Here is a 10,081-nt window from a genome sequence, read left to right as displayed (position 1 = left end):
AGTGCTGGTATACAGTAAGAATTTAATAGATGCTTGTTGCTGACTGATTTGAATCCAGGGCTCTTTGGAGTAGGACAGTCCACTCCCCTGTTCTGTTTCATTTGGTACCATAACAGTATGTTCCCGGGCCATCCCCTCCGCTGGATTCTGAGCTCTTCCCGGAGACATCCCTGATGTCTCCCCTCACCCCTAACTCAGCGCCTGGCCCAGACCAGGGTCTCCTGTGGCTGGAGATGGATCGTCAGCCGGCCTCGGGAGGCAGGAGAGGGTTTGGAGAGAAGCGATGGGAGGAGGGGGGCTTGCATGCCCCCTGTGCAGGGCACAGGAACGGGCGCTAGTTGTGCGTGCATCGCCCCGAGGATCCCAGAGCGCAGGTGCTGATGGCCCCAGCCGGAGCTCGTCGGGAGGGGGAGCGCCCCAGGCAGCAGGTCCAGCCCTAAACCGGAGCTTTCTACCTGCACCAATTACATGGAATATTGAGCTCTCCTGGATTGCTGCTGATCTTTGACCCGAGGCTCCTGCCTGTAAATGAATCCTTTAATCCGAGGCTTCTCCTCCTGGCCTTCATGGTCAGCCGGGCACAGGAAGGGAGGGCGGGACAGACCACTTGGGATAATTGCAGCTAATGGATGTGGGGGAGGAGGGCGGCTCTGGGACATTCCGGCCAAACCAGACGCTGAGCCCTTCCTCAGTCTGGTCCTTCGAGCCCCGATTCCTGTATATGCAGGTTGGAAGGTCCTCTCACCCCACGTTTCTCCCTGTTAAAATCTTCTTTCTTCAAGACCTCGTGTCCACCGGCTCCGTGAAATTTTCCTTGACCCGTCTCCCACGTGCCCTGAAGAAAAAGAGCTCCCAGAGTTGGACGGGTCTTCTCTCCCCTCCCCTTTTACTATAAGAGGGTGATCCCTTCCACTTTCCCCATCAAGGTTTTGATATATGGCTGCTTTGGCATAAGAAATGAAATAGGAATTTGGGGGAGCTTTGTGGAAGCAGCAGATGACCCAAAAAAGTTTAGAAACTCAGAAATACATAAAATATATGTAAAGTATTATATAATAATATTTTATCTTTTAAAATTATGAATATACCTAAATTTTACAATAAGGTACTGTAAATACTCCATAAAAGAAAAAGATCCAGACTTTTCCCATAGGAAGGGAGGGCCAAGAAATGTTACATGGATTTTCTGGATCATGGGGGTGCCTTTCCCCTAACTGCATTGATATGGAAGGGATGACTGTGCTGTGAATTAGATCTCTGCTCTGGCCCTGCTATTTCCTGTCATGTCTATCAATAGGTGTCTTGGCCCCCATTGGATAGTAAACTCTTCAGACAAGCACTGGGCCCATGAATCTCCATCTAGGTATCTCTCCCTAACATCCTTCTTCAGGACTTCATCAGGGGAGAAGCTGTGCTAGATTCTCAGAATCTGTCAGGGGGGCATCAGCTCTGCCCACACTGGAGAGGGCAAGAGAATGGAGGGTCCACTGTCCCAGGTTGGGCCCTGCCAAATCTGGGGAGTCTTCTTACTAGGCTGGCCATCAAATGATGACTTTGTCAGCCACAATAACTCTCAAAAACCTGTCTCCCAAGTCATGTCAGGTCAGCAGAGGGCATGGCACATAACAGGTGCTTAAAGTTATGTTTACTATCTGAATGACAGAGAACATCCCACTAATTTCATGTTGCTGTGTGCAGTTACTTGTTTTCTGTTTCCACAGCTAGTCAAACTCCATGGCATTCTAGAGACACCATATTATTATAGAATCACTGAGTTTTTCGTTCATTCCACGAGCGTTTATTGGGCACCAGGCATTGGACAGAGCCAAGAATAAGGCTAGAGTGGGACTTGTTTCCATCGGTGCCGTTCCTAGTGAGGACCTCCGTCTATCAATGCAAACTGACCACTCTCAACAATGTTTAGTCATAAGAAAATTGCCTAAGTCACTGAGAGTTTGTGACTTTCCCAGCCAGTGTGTGAAGATATACAAAGAAACAAGCAAAAACTGTCTCTTTGTGGGGAAACACCACGTATGCAGAAAGCTCAATACACAATATATACAAATTGATTCCTTGGGCTTGTTCAGTCATTTTTCAGTCATGTCCAACTCTTTTGACCCCACCTGGAGTTTTCTTGGCAAAGATACTGGAATGATTTGCCATTTCTTCTCCAGCTTATTTTTACAGAAGAGGAACCTGAGGCAAGCCAAGTAAAGTGACTTGCCCAGAGTCACACAAGCTACTAACTATCTGAGGCTGGATTTGAACTCAGACCCTCCTGACTCCAGGCCTGGCACTCTATCTATCTACACCACCTAGCTGCCCAATTTCTGGGAAGAGGGCAGTAATAATTGGAGGGGGAATCAGATCAGCTTTCCTGTAGGAAGTGACCTAGAAGGAAATGAGGGATTCTCCTAAACCAAGGTGAAGAAGGAGTGTTCTAAGCATTGGAGAAAGCCTGTGCAAACCCATGGGGTTACAGTACAATACAGGATGGTTTTCTTCTAAGGCCCTTTCATAAAGTAACAGCAATAGCAACAAAGTCATCTTGGATTCTTTCCCTCACAGAACTAATAGGGCCACACCAGGCTTAACTTACTCCTTCTCGCCCTGGCCTCAGGCGTCATTCAGGAATAGGCGGGATCCTCAGTTTACAAGTGATATTGAGGTACAGAGAGATTAAATGATTTGCCCGCTGTCATGCTACAGCCAGCGGTGAAATGAGATTACAAGTCATTGCTACTGATTAAGCATTTAGAGCTTTCTCCCTTCAAATCTCTGTTTCTTTCAGTGTTTGAAAGTCCTGTTTTAGAGGCTTACTTCACAGAGGAGCCCATTAGAAGAATTCTGCCTGCAGACTTGAAACGTTGGAGTTATGGATTCCAGGAAATACCTGCTCAACTATTTCTACAAAGCTCATATTTACACACAACACCATGTCAAGGAACAAGCCTGGGACTGACTGGGAAGGCCGAAAAATCAACCCCATGTTCCCTTGTTTCACATTTCCCTATTAGGATTCATTTTGAAAAAATAATTGATGTATGGAGGCTGAAGTTTATGAAGGACAGAGATTATATTATTTTGTAAGAAAAAAAGGAAGGAAGGAAGGAAGGAAGGAAGGAAGGAAGGAAGGAAGGAAGGAAGGAAGGAAAAGAAAGGGAAGGAAGGAAGGGAAGGGGAGCCTGGAACATCAGGGGTGCTTAATAACTGTTTATTAGTTGATTCCAGGTCCAGCACTCTCTCTGCTATGCCAAGTTGCCTCTCCACATCCATGTAGTGCCCTTGGTCCAACATCCAGTTCCTGCTGGGGAGAATGTGAGTGTTAATGTGGAACACTATAACTGCCCTACATGCTACAGACCTGTGAGGGCCAGAGGTAGTCTGGGAGTATAACTTGGTAATGATGATGAGAATGTGTCTGTCGTTCCCACCAGCAAGGCAAGCTGCTGTACTGTACTGATTCAAGATGGAGGTGACCCAGGTTCTCATCACCATTGTGTTGACCACCATGCCACAATAAGACATTCAAATAATGCCATTTGATTGGAAAACCAACCTGGGTCCATCTACCATCTGACCACTTTAAAAATGAAAACAGCTACTCAACCTTAAACAAAAGGACCACTCCATCAGGTAGTAACCTGATCCCCTCATTGTCAACACTGTTGACAAATGCCCTCTCCACCAAGTATGCCCAGAAATGGTCAACCATCTGTTTCTGTATCAGTGATTTAAAAACCCTGTCCCACTCAATGGAAAAGCATACAGTTTCTATAGAGTGGAAATACCTACCCAGACAGAGAAGAGGACCTTATCTGAACAGCCCAAGGTCAGGTTGGACCAACTCTGTCATTTTACAGATTGCTGGACTTGACATCCTGCCCCTTCTCCCTCCCCCTCTTGAGCCCTCTTTGAGGGAAGGGTTTCATCAATTATAAAGAAACTTGAAGGGGACCAAGTCAGGAAAGAGGGAGGGTAGATAATTCACCAACTAGAGAACTGACATCCCTGGTGAACACCTGATTCCACTTGTGAGATTGTACTTGGTCCCAAGGGGTGGAGCTAAGCCCAGTGGAGGGAAGGGCAGTCGCAGGAAGACCCATTTTGGCTTAATCTAAGGCAAGTGTCCTAATATCGAGGAGGGCTCTTGGTGGAATGGATGCTAGAGGTTGGGACTTTCATGTCATCAGAAGCTGTGAAGCATGAGAGATCTTCAGAGGGAGGGTAGACGTGTTCAGGATTCTACAGAGAGGATTCATATTTATGAGGAGCTGAACCGTTACATAACCACAGGGTGGTGGGAAGAGAAGGGAATTTTGAAGCAGAGAACCTAGGTTCAAATCCTAGCTCTGCCTACTTACCCAAGGACTCTGTATAATGCCCCATTGTTCTGGTCTCTAGAGCAGCAGGGTCAAACCCCCCGGAAACAGCCACCGAGCCGGACAAAAAGATCTTTGTGGGATGCACATTGACTTCAGTTTTAAAATATAACCTCATCTATGTTTTATAACCTTATCTTCTTTATTTTGTTAACTATTTTTCCATTCCATTTTACTCTGGTCCCAGCCACACCTCTGCTCTGGAGTATTGCTCAAAGGGCAGCATTTCATGTGCTAAGAAACAGAAGGCCCTTAACCACCTCTAGCCCAACTCCTTGACCCCTAGAGGGGAAGGGACCTGCTCAAGGTCACAAGGGGAGCCAAAACAGTAAGAACAGGCATCTCTGCCAGCTCTGACAGTCTCCGCTCACCTGAGAGAAGGGGAGATGGCAGTGACTCTGCCTTCCTACCTCGGTAACTTGGGTGACAGTCATTTCCTCTCCATGACAAATCTCCTCATCTGTGAAGTAGAGGAGTTGGGCTAGAGAACCCTCAAGGGCCCTTCTGGCTCTAAATATATGGAGACAGTTCAATTTCCTCAGCTGTAAAATCAGAGGATTGAATGAGGCGATTAATAGATTCCCTCCTGTGACTTCTGGCTTTGGGATTTGAGGGTCCCATGAACAAACAAGTGACTTCTCTGGATCTCTACCCTTCTCTACTCCTGCCTCAATCCCCAAGAGAATGCCCTCTGTACACAATCAGCAATCTGGCCTCCTTACGGATAATCCCTTCTCCATTTCATTCCATCCTCCTCATGTCCCTGGCTCACACTGTCCTGACCAGGGCTGCATAACGAGGTGCTGCTATTGTCCAGGTCAGGACATCGTCAGACCCTGAGGAGTCTGTAAAGGTGAACCAGCCCTGGCACCGGCTTCACTGAGCTGACAGTCTGGAAGAGGACTCAGCTGCATAGGCATGAAAAGCCAACGAGCCAGTAATAAACGCCCATTGAGTGGCACAGGCTGGTAGGTATTTTCAGGAAAGGGATACCAGAGACTCGGAATAGGACTGTTTGCCCGACATGAGCCCCTGAAAGGGCAGGCTCTCTGTCCGCCCTTCGCCTCTCCCAAGACATTCCATCTGCCCTAGCTAGGCTTCTTCCCTGGCCAGGGGAGCCACAATGAAGGCGTGTTGGGCAAGGTTTGTCAGCAGCATGTTACTGAAACTGCTTGTTTCCCCTGAGTCCCCTAAGACCTGGCACATTGTTATCAGGGCAGCACTATTATTTAGATGGAAGTAGCCATTTCCTTGTTTAGCTCTTCCCGGACAGCTATATTTACTCGGCTCGGAATTTCCACAGCTATATTAAAAAGGTCTGGGGAATGGGAGGGAAGGCAGGCAGGTGGCTTTTCACCTTGACCCACCCCAGGCCTCATGTTTGTTAGCTAAAAAAAAATCTGGGGAAGCAACAAGGAAGTCATTTCCCTTGAAATTCCTGAGTCCCTTATTCATAAGCACAGTGAAAGGGCCCTGCTTCCCATTGGCACAGTGATACCACGCCCAAAGCTGGCACACTCACTACTCCATGAACCTGAACAAGTGGCTGCCTCCCCCCCCCCCCGACATCTTACCTGGACAGTCTCAACTCCCTTCTGCTACAGGGAGAGCTGTAGGTTCTCATCCCAACTGTAGGCTCTCATCAATGTCCCAAATTCAAATTGGAAGAAGGGGGCTGAAAAGGGTTCTGGGAGGCCCAGAGGGAGAGACTCTAACAATGTCTCCCCAGTCCTGAGCTTACTCGTGTCTCTAAAAAGCCTTAAAAGTGGAGTGGAGGTAGAGGTTCCCCTGTGGCAATGTTCTATCCAGAAGGGCAACCAGTGGGGTACAAGCAAAGTCTGAAGAATGGGAGTGTAATGAATGGAAGCATTGTTGGGCTAGAAGTGAGGAGACCTGGTTCTATCACCAACCAGTCATGGGAACTCAGGTAAGTCCCTGGCTTCTCTGGGACTTGGTTTCCTCATCTATAAAATGAGACTGAATGGTTCGTAAAGTTCTCTGAACTCTGCCTTGTGTCTTGGGGTCCAAAATATCTCAAAAGTCAAAAAGGTCAAGCCAACTTCCTTGCCTGTGAAGAAGTGGCACCCCCAACTCCCCTGAGAAGAGCCCCATAGATAGCAGGTGCTTAATAAATGTTTTCCATCCACTTATTCCTTCATTCATCCATTTTTTCTTAGCAGGAATAGCACAGGGGTTCCTTTCTCTCTTAGTTATCACACCCTGATCTCTCCACTAGGCTTCCTGACCCAATGGCCATCCTAGTGAGAGACAGCCCCAGTCACAGGGGCTCACAGATATGATTATTCCCCCATGTATCTTTGAAGGCACCGAGCCAAGGGTGGGGAATTTGCAACCTTGAGACCACATGTGACCCTCTAGGTCCTCAAGTTCAGCCCTTCGAATCCACACAAGTGAAGTTTTCTATTCAGTCCAAAGGCCTCACTTGAGGACCTAGAGGGCCACATGTGGCCTCAAGGCCTCAGGTTCCCCACCCTTGTGTTGGGTGTTACCAGCTCCTTGTCCAGTATCCATCCCCCACCAAGGACTCCAAACCTTCATGTCACTACCTAACTTCCTGGGCTTCCTCCAGTCTTGCTGTCTCCAAATAATGCCCTATATATATACTCCCTCCTCAAAACTTCTTAATTCTCTGTCTTCTTTCCCCAGGCCTCTCTTCAAGCTAACAAATAAATACCTTATGAAATAATTTGTGATGTTGTTAATGGCTGATTAAGAGAATTATCAGAGGTTTCCTGGGGGGGAAAAAAACAAGACTTAAAGATAGGATTTCCAAGCAGAGGGAAGAAAGGCATTGGGACTCTTCATATCCTAACTACAATCAGGGTTTCTCTGGTGGGCATCCAATGATTCCCTCCTTTTTATAGATGAGCATACGGAGGCCCAAAGATCATAAGATTTTAGTTAGAAGGACCCTTAGAAATCATTGAGTCTGGGCTTCTCATTAGAAAGACAACAGTGAATTTCCTGAGGCTAGGTGAGTGACAGGCAGACAAGGCAGAAGACTTAAAATTTGCTTCCAGGCCTTTGGACATCAAACTCACTGTTCCTTCTCCCATTCTTTGCTGATCTCAAAGATGAGTTAGGAGGATTTGAAAGCCTAGGCTTAAATCAAGCCAATAATGATGTAAGGGAAAAGCCACAGAGGGGAAGCATGGTAGCATAATCCGCCCAGGGGAGTGAAGAAGACTGAGAAGGCAGGAAGAAGCCAGAGCAGGGACGAGGTTGGGAATAATGCTGGTGAAGGTGGAAAGTCAACAAGGAATGCTGAAGGCCAGTGGGTGCGGCGACCTAAGGAGGTGAAGAAGTGTTGGTCGATAAGGAGACATCCTGCAAGTATCATTATCAAGACCGATCAACTCCAGTTATGCTTCTAGGATGAAAAGAGTTGGCGATCTTGGAACGTTAATGGGTGAGAAAGACCCTGTGTGGTGATATCCACTCGAGAGAGATGGGATTAATGGGTTACCTTTACATAATAATTTAAAAGTTGATAGCTAAAGGATGTAAACATGGCATGCCTCCTTATTATAATTAAAAAGATAATTTAATTACTGCTATTAAAGCTTCACCTATCCCCAGTAGCCTGCTTTTAACATAACACCTATTGTACGACCCTGTTTGCAGAGTTTGATGGTATGCAGACTTGGCATCCAGCTAAATAGAGACATTGAATCTTCCAAGTTTTATCTCTTGAGCCCATCTGGTTTGAAGTAGCTCACAACAAGCAGGAAAGGGAATTGGATCAAAGGCTCCATTCGTGTTTTCTAAAATACAAAAAATGTGTGAGGTGATGCCGGGAGAAAAGCACAGGCCTTCCCCAGTCAGGCGCAGTGCCATGGCTCCAGCTGAGGCAAGGAGCGTTTCCCCCATATGGGGGAGATCGAAGAAGAGGTTAAAAAAAAAAGTCCGGACAAGGATAAGCACATGGTCTTTTAACCTTCAGTGAATTGGTGGGGGTAGTCTACACTGACTAGGTGGTGAATTGTGGGGGTGGTCTACACTGACTAGGTGGTGAATTGTGGGGGTGATCCACACTCACTAGGTGGTGAATTGGTGGGGATGGTCTACACTGGCTCAGTGGCCACTCCAAGAAGCCTTTCCAAATACAACACTGACAGTTCTGTCTGGCTGGGATCCTACATCAAAGAGAAATGTCTCTCCTTTGGATGCACACCTGGGTCAGGAAAGAGACAAAGGTTACCCCCATTATTGGGGTCTGCCTGGGAAATAGCAATCACAGCATGTGTGGAGCTCATTGGATAGCCTCTGGGTAAGCTTGGAATCTCCCTAGAGTCTGGGGAGATGGCTCTGATGCCCTCACATTATCTGTAATGCCATGGGGACCAATCTCTAATCTTTTTCAAAGTACACAAGAGGGTTGAACACACATATATCTACATACACAATTTGGAGTAGATATTCATCAAACTCGACAGGAAGCCTGGATGTGTGGAGCAGGGCATTGAGAGGGAAGATAACATGGGAGGGAGATTGGCAGAAAGCAAAACGAACTCCCTGTTTGTGAAGGGAGGATTAAAAGGAAAAGACAAAAAGCCAAGAACTTGGATTTGGGGGGTGCCCATTACCTGGGAATGGCTGAATAAATTGTGGTAGAGAGATGTTATGAAGTAACATTAGGAAGTGATCAGAGAATCTTAAGTAATGTGAACTGATGCAAAGTGAGGTGAGTAGAACCAGGACAATCTGGACAAAGACAACAACATTCTAAAGGAAAACAACTTTGAAAGACCTAAGAATTCTGGCCAATTCAATGTCCAAGCATATCTCCAGAAAATCCATGATGAGGTGTGTTACCCATCTCCTGTCAGAGAGGGGATTAGGTGCTAGGTGCAGAAAGAGACATCCATGAGATACATTTTATGTTATATGTTATACATGACATACATGATACACATGACATGGCCCCTATGTGTATTCAATTTTCTTGTCTATTTTTATTTATTACAGGGATATTCTTTCTCAGTTTTTTCTTGGAGAGAAGGATGGGGACGGGTAAGCAATAGTTCTGACAACAAAGAGAGGACATTTGAAAGAATGCACAGAAATGGACAGAAGAAAGTACAGAAGCAGGGCAATTCTGAAAATGGAATTCATTCTGGATATTTTTAAAAGCAAGCAGCATGGAAGAGAACTTGAATATGAACATTGCATATGAAATCTGAAGTTTCATATGCATTCCTCTCTTGATGTTCTATTTTTTTTATAAAGGAATTCTCTTTTGGTGTATGTTAAGTTCAAAATAAAATTAATTGTTAAAGTATATTTTCCCTTACAAATAAACTTGGGGCAAGGGGGAAGTATGTTTGATATCAGTGGAAGAAGGTGGAAAAGAGAAAGGGGACTGAAGCCAAAGCTCACTCTGTTTTGTACCAGCTGCCTCACAAGTACAAGATGGGGAGGACGGGTGAGATATTGATTCAGCTTAAAAAGATCTGAAGGTTGGGGTGGACCACAAAGTCACTAGAACTTCACAGAATGGTATGGGAGTAAAAAGTGGGTTCAATTTTAGACTGCATTAAGAGATGCCCAGGGGTGGTCAGGTAGCACAGCGAGTAAGAGCACCGGCTCCAGTGTTGGGATGACTTGGAGATCAAATCCCGGGCTCAGACACTCAGCACCACGCCCAGAAACACCTGACTGTGTAACCTGGAGCAAGT

At 46.3% G+C, this 10,081-nt stretch overlaps 1 long non-coding RNA gene across 1 annotated transcript; it reads left to right on the top strand.

The window, feature by feature from the left end:
• The first annotated feature begins 7,592 nt into the window (after window positions 1–7,592).
• LOC138171331 (uncharacterized) lies at window positions 7,593–9,682 on the top strand. Its single transcript, XR_011170858.1, has 2 exons — window positions 7,593–7,812; window positions 9,372–9,682. It is a non-coding gene; the product is annotated as an uncharacterized lncRNA (long non-coding RNA).
• The last annotated feature ends 399 nt before the right edge of the window (window positions 9,683–10,081 follow it).

This window comes from Petaurus breviceps, unplaced genomic scaffold, assembly GCF_028583685.1.
Source record: "Petaurus breviceps papuanus isolate PSGF00001 unplaced genomic scaffold, PetGlider_PUasm1.0 428, whole genome shotgun sequence".
Taxonomy (NCBI): Eukaryota; Metazoa; Chordata; class Mammalia; order Diprotodontia; family Petauridae; genus Petaurus; species Petaurus breviceps.
The sequence above is the reverse complement of the archived record's forward strand: the minus strand, read 5'-3'. Positions and strand labels throughout refer to the sequence as shown.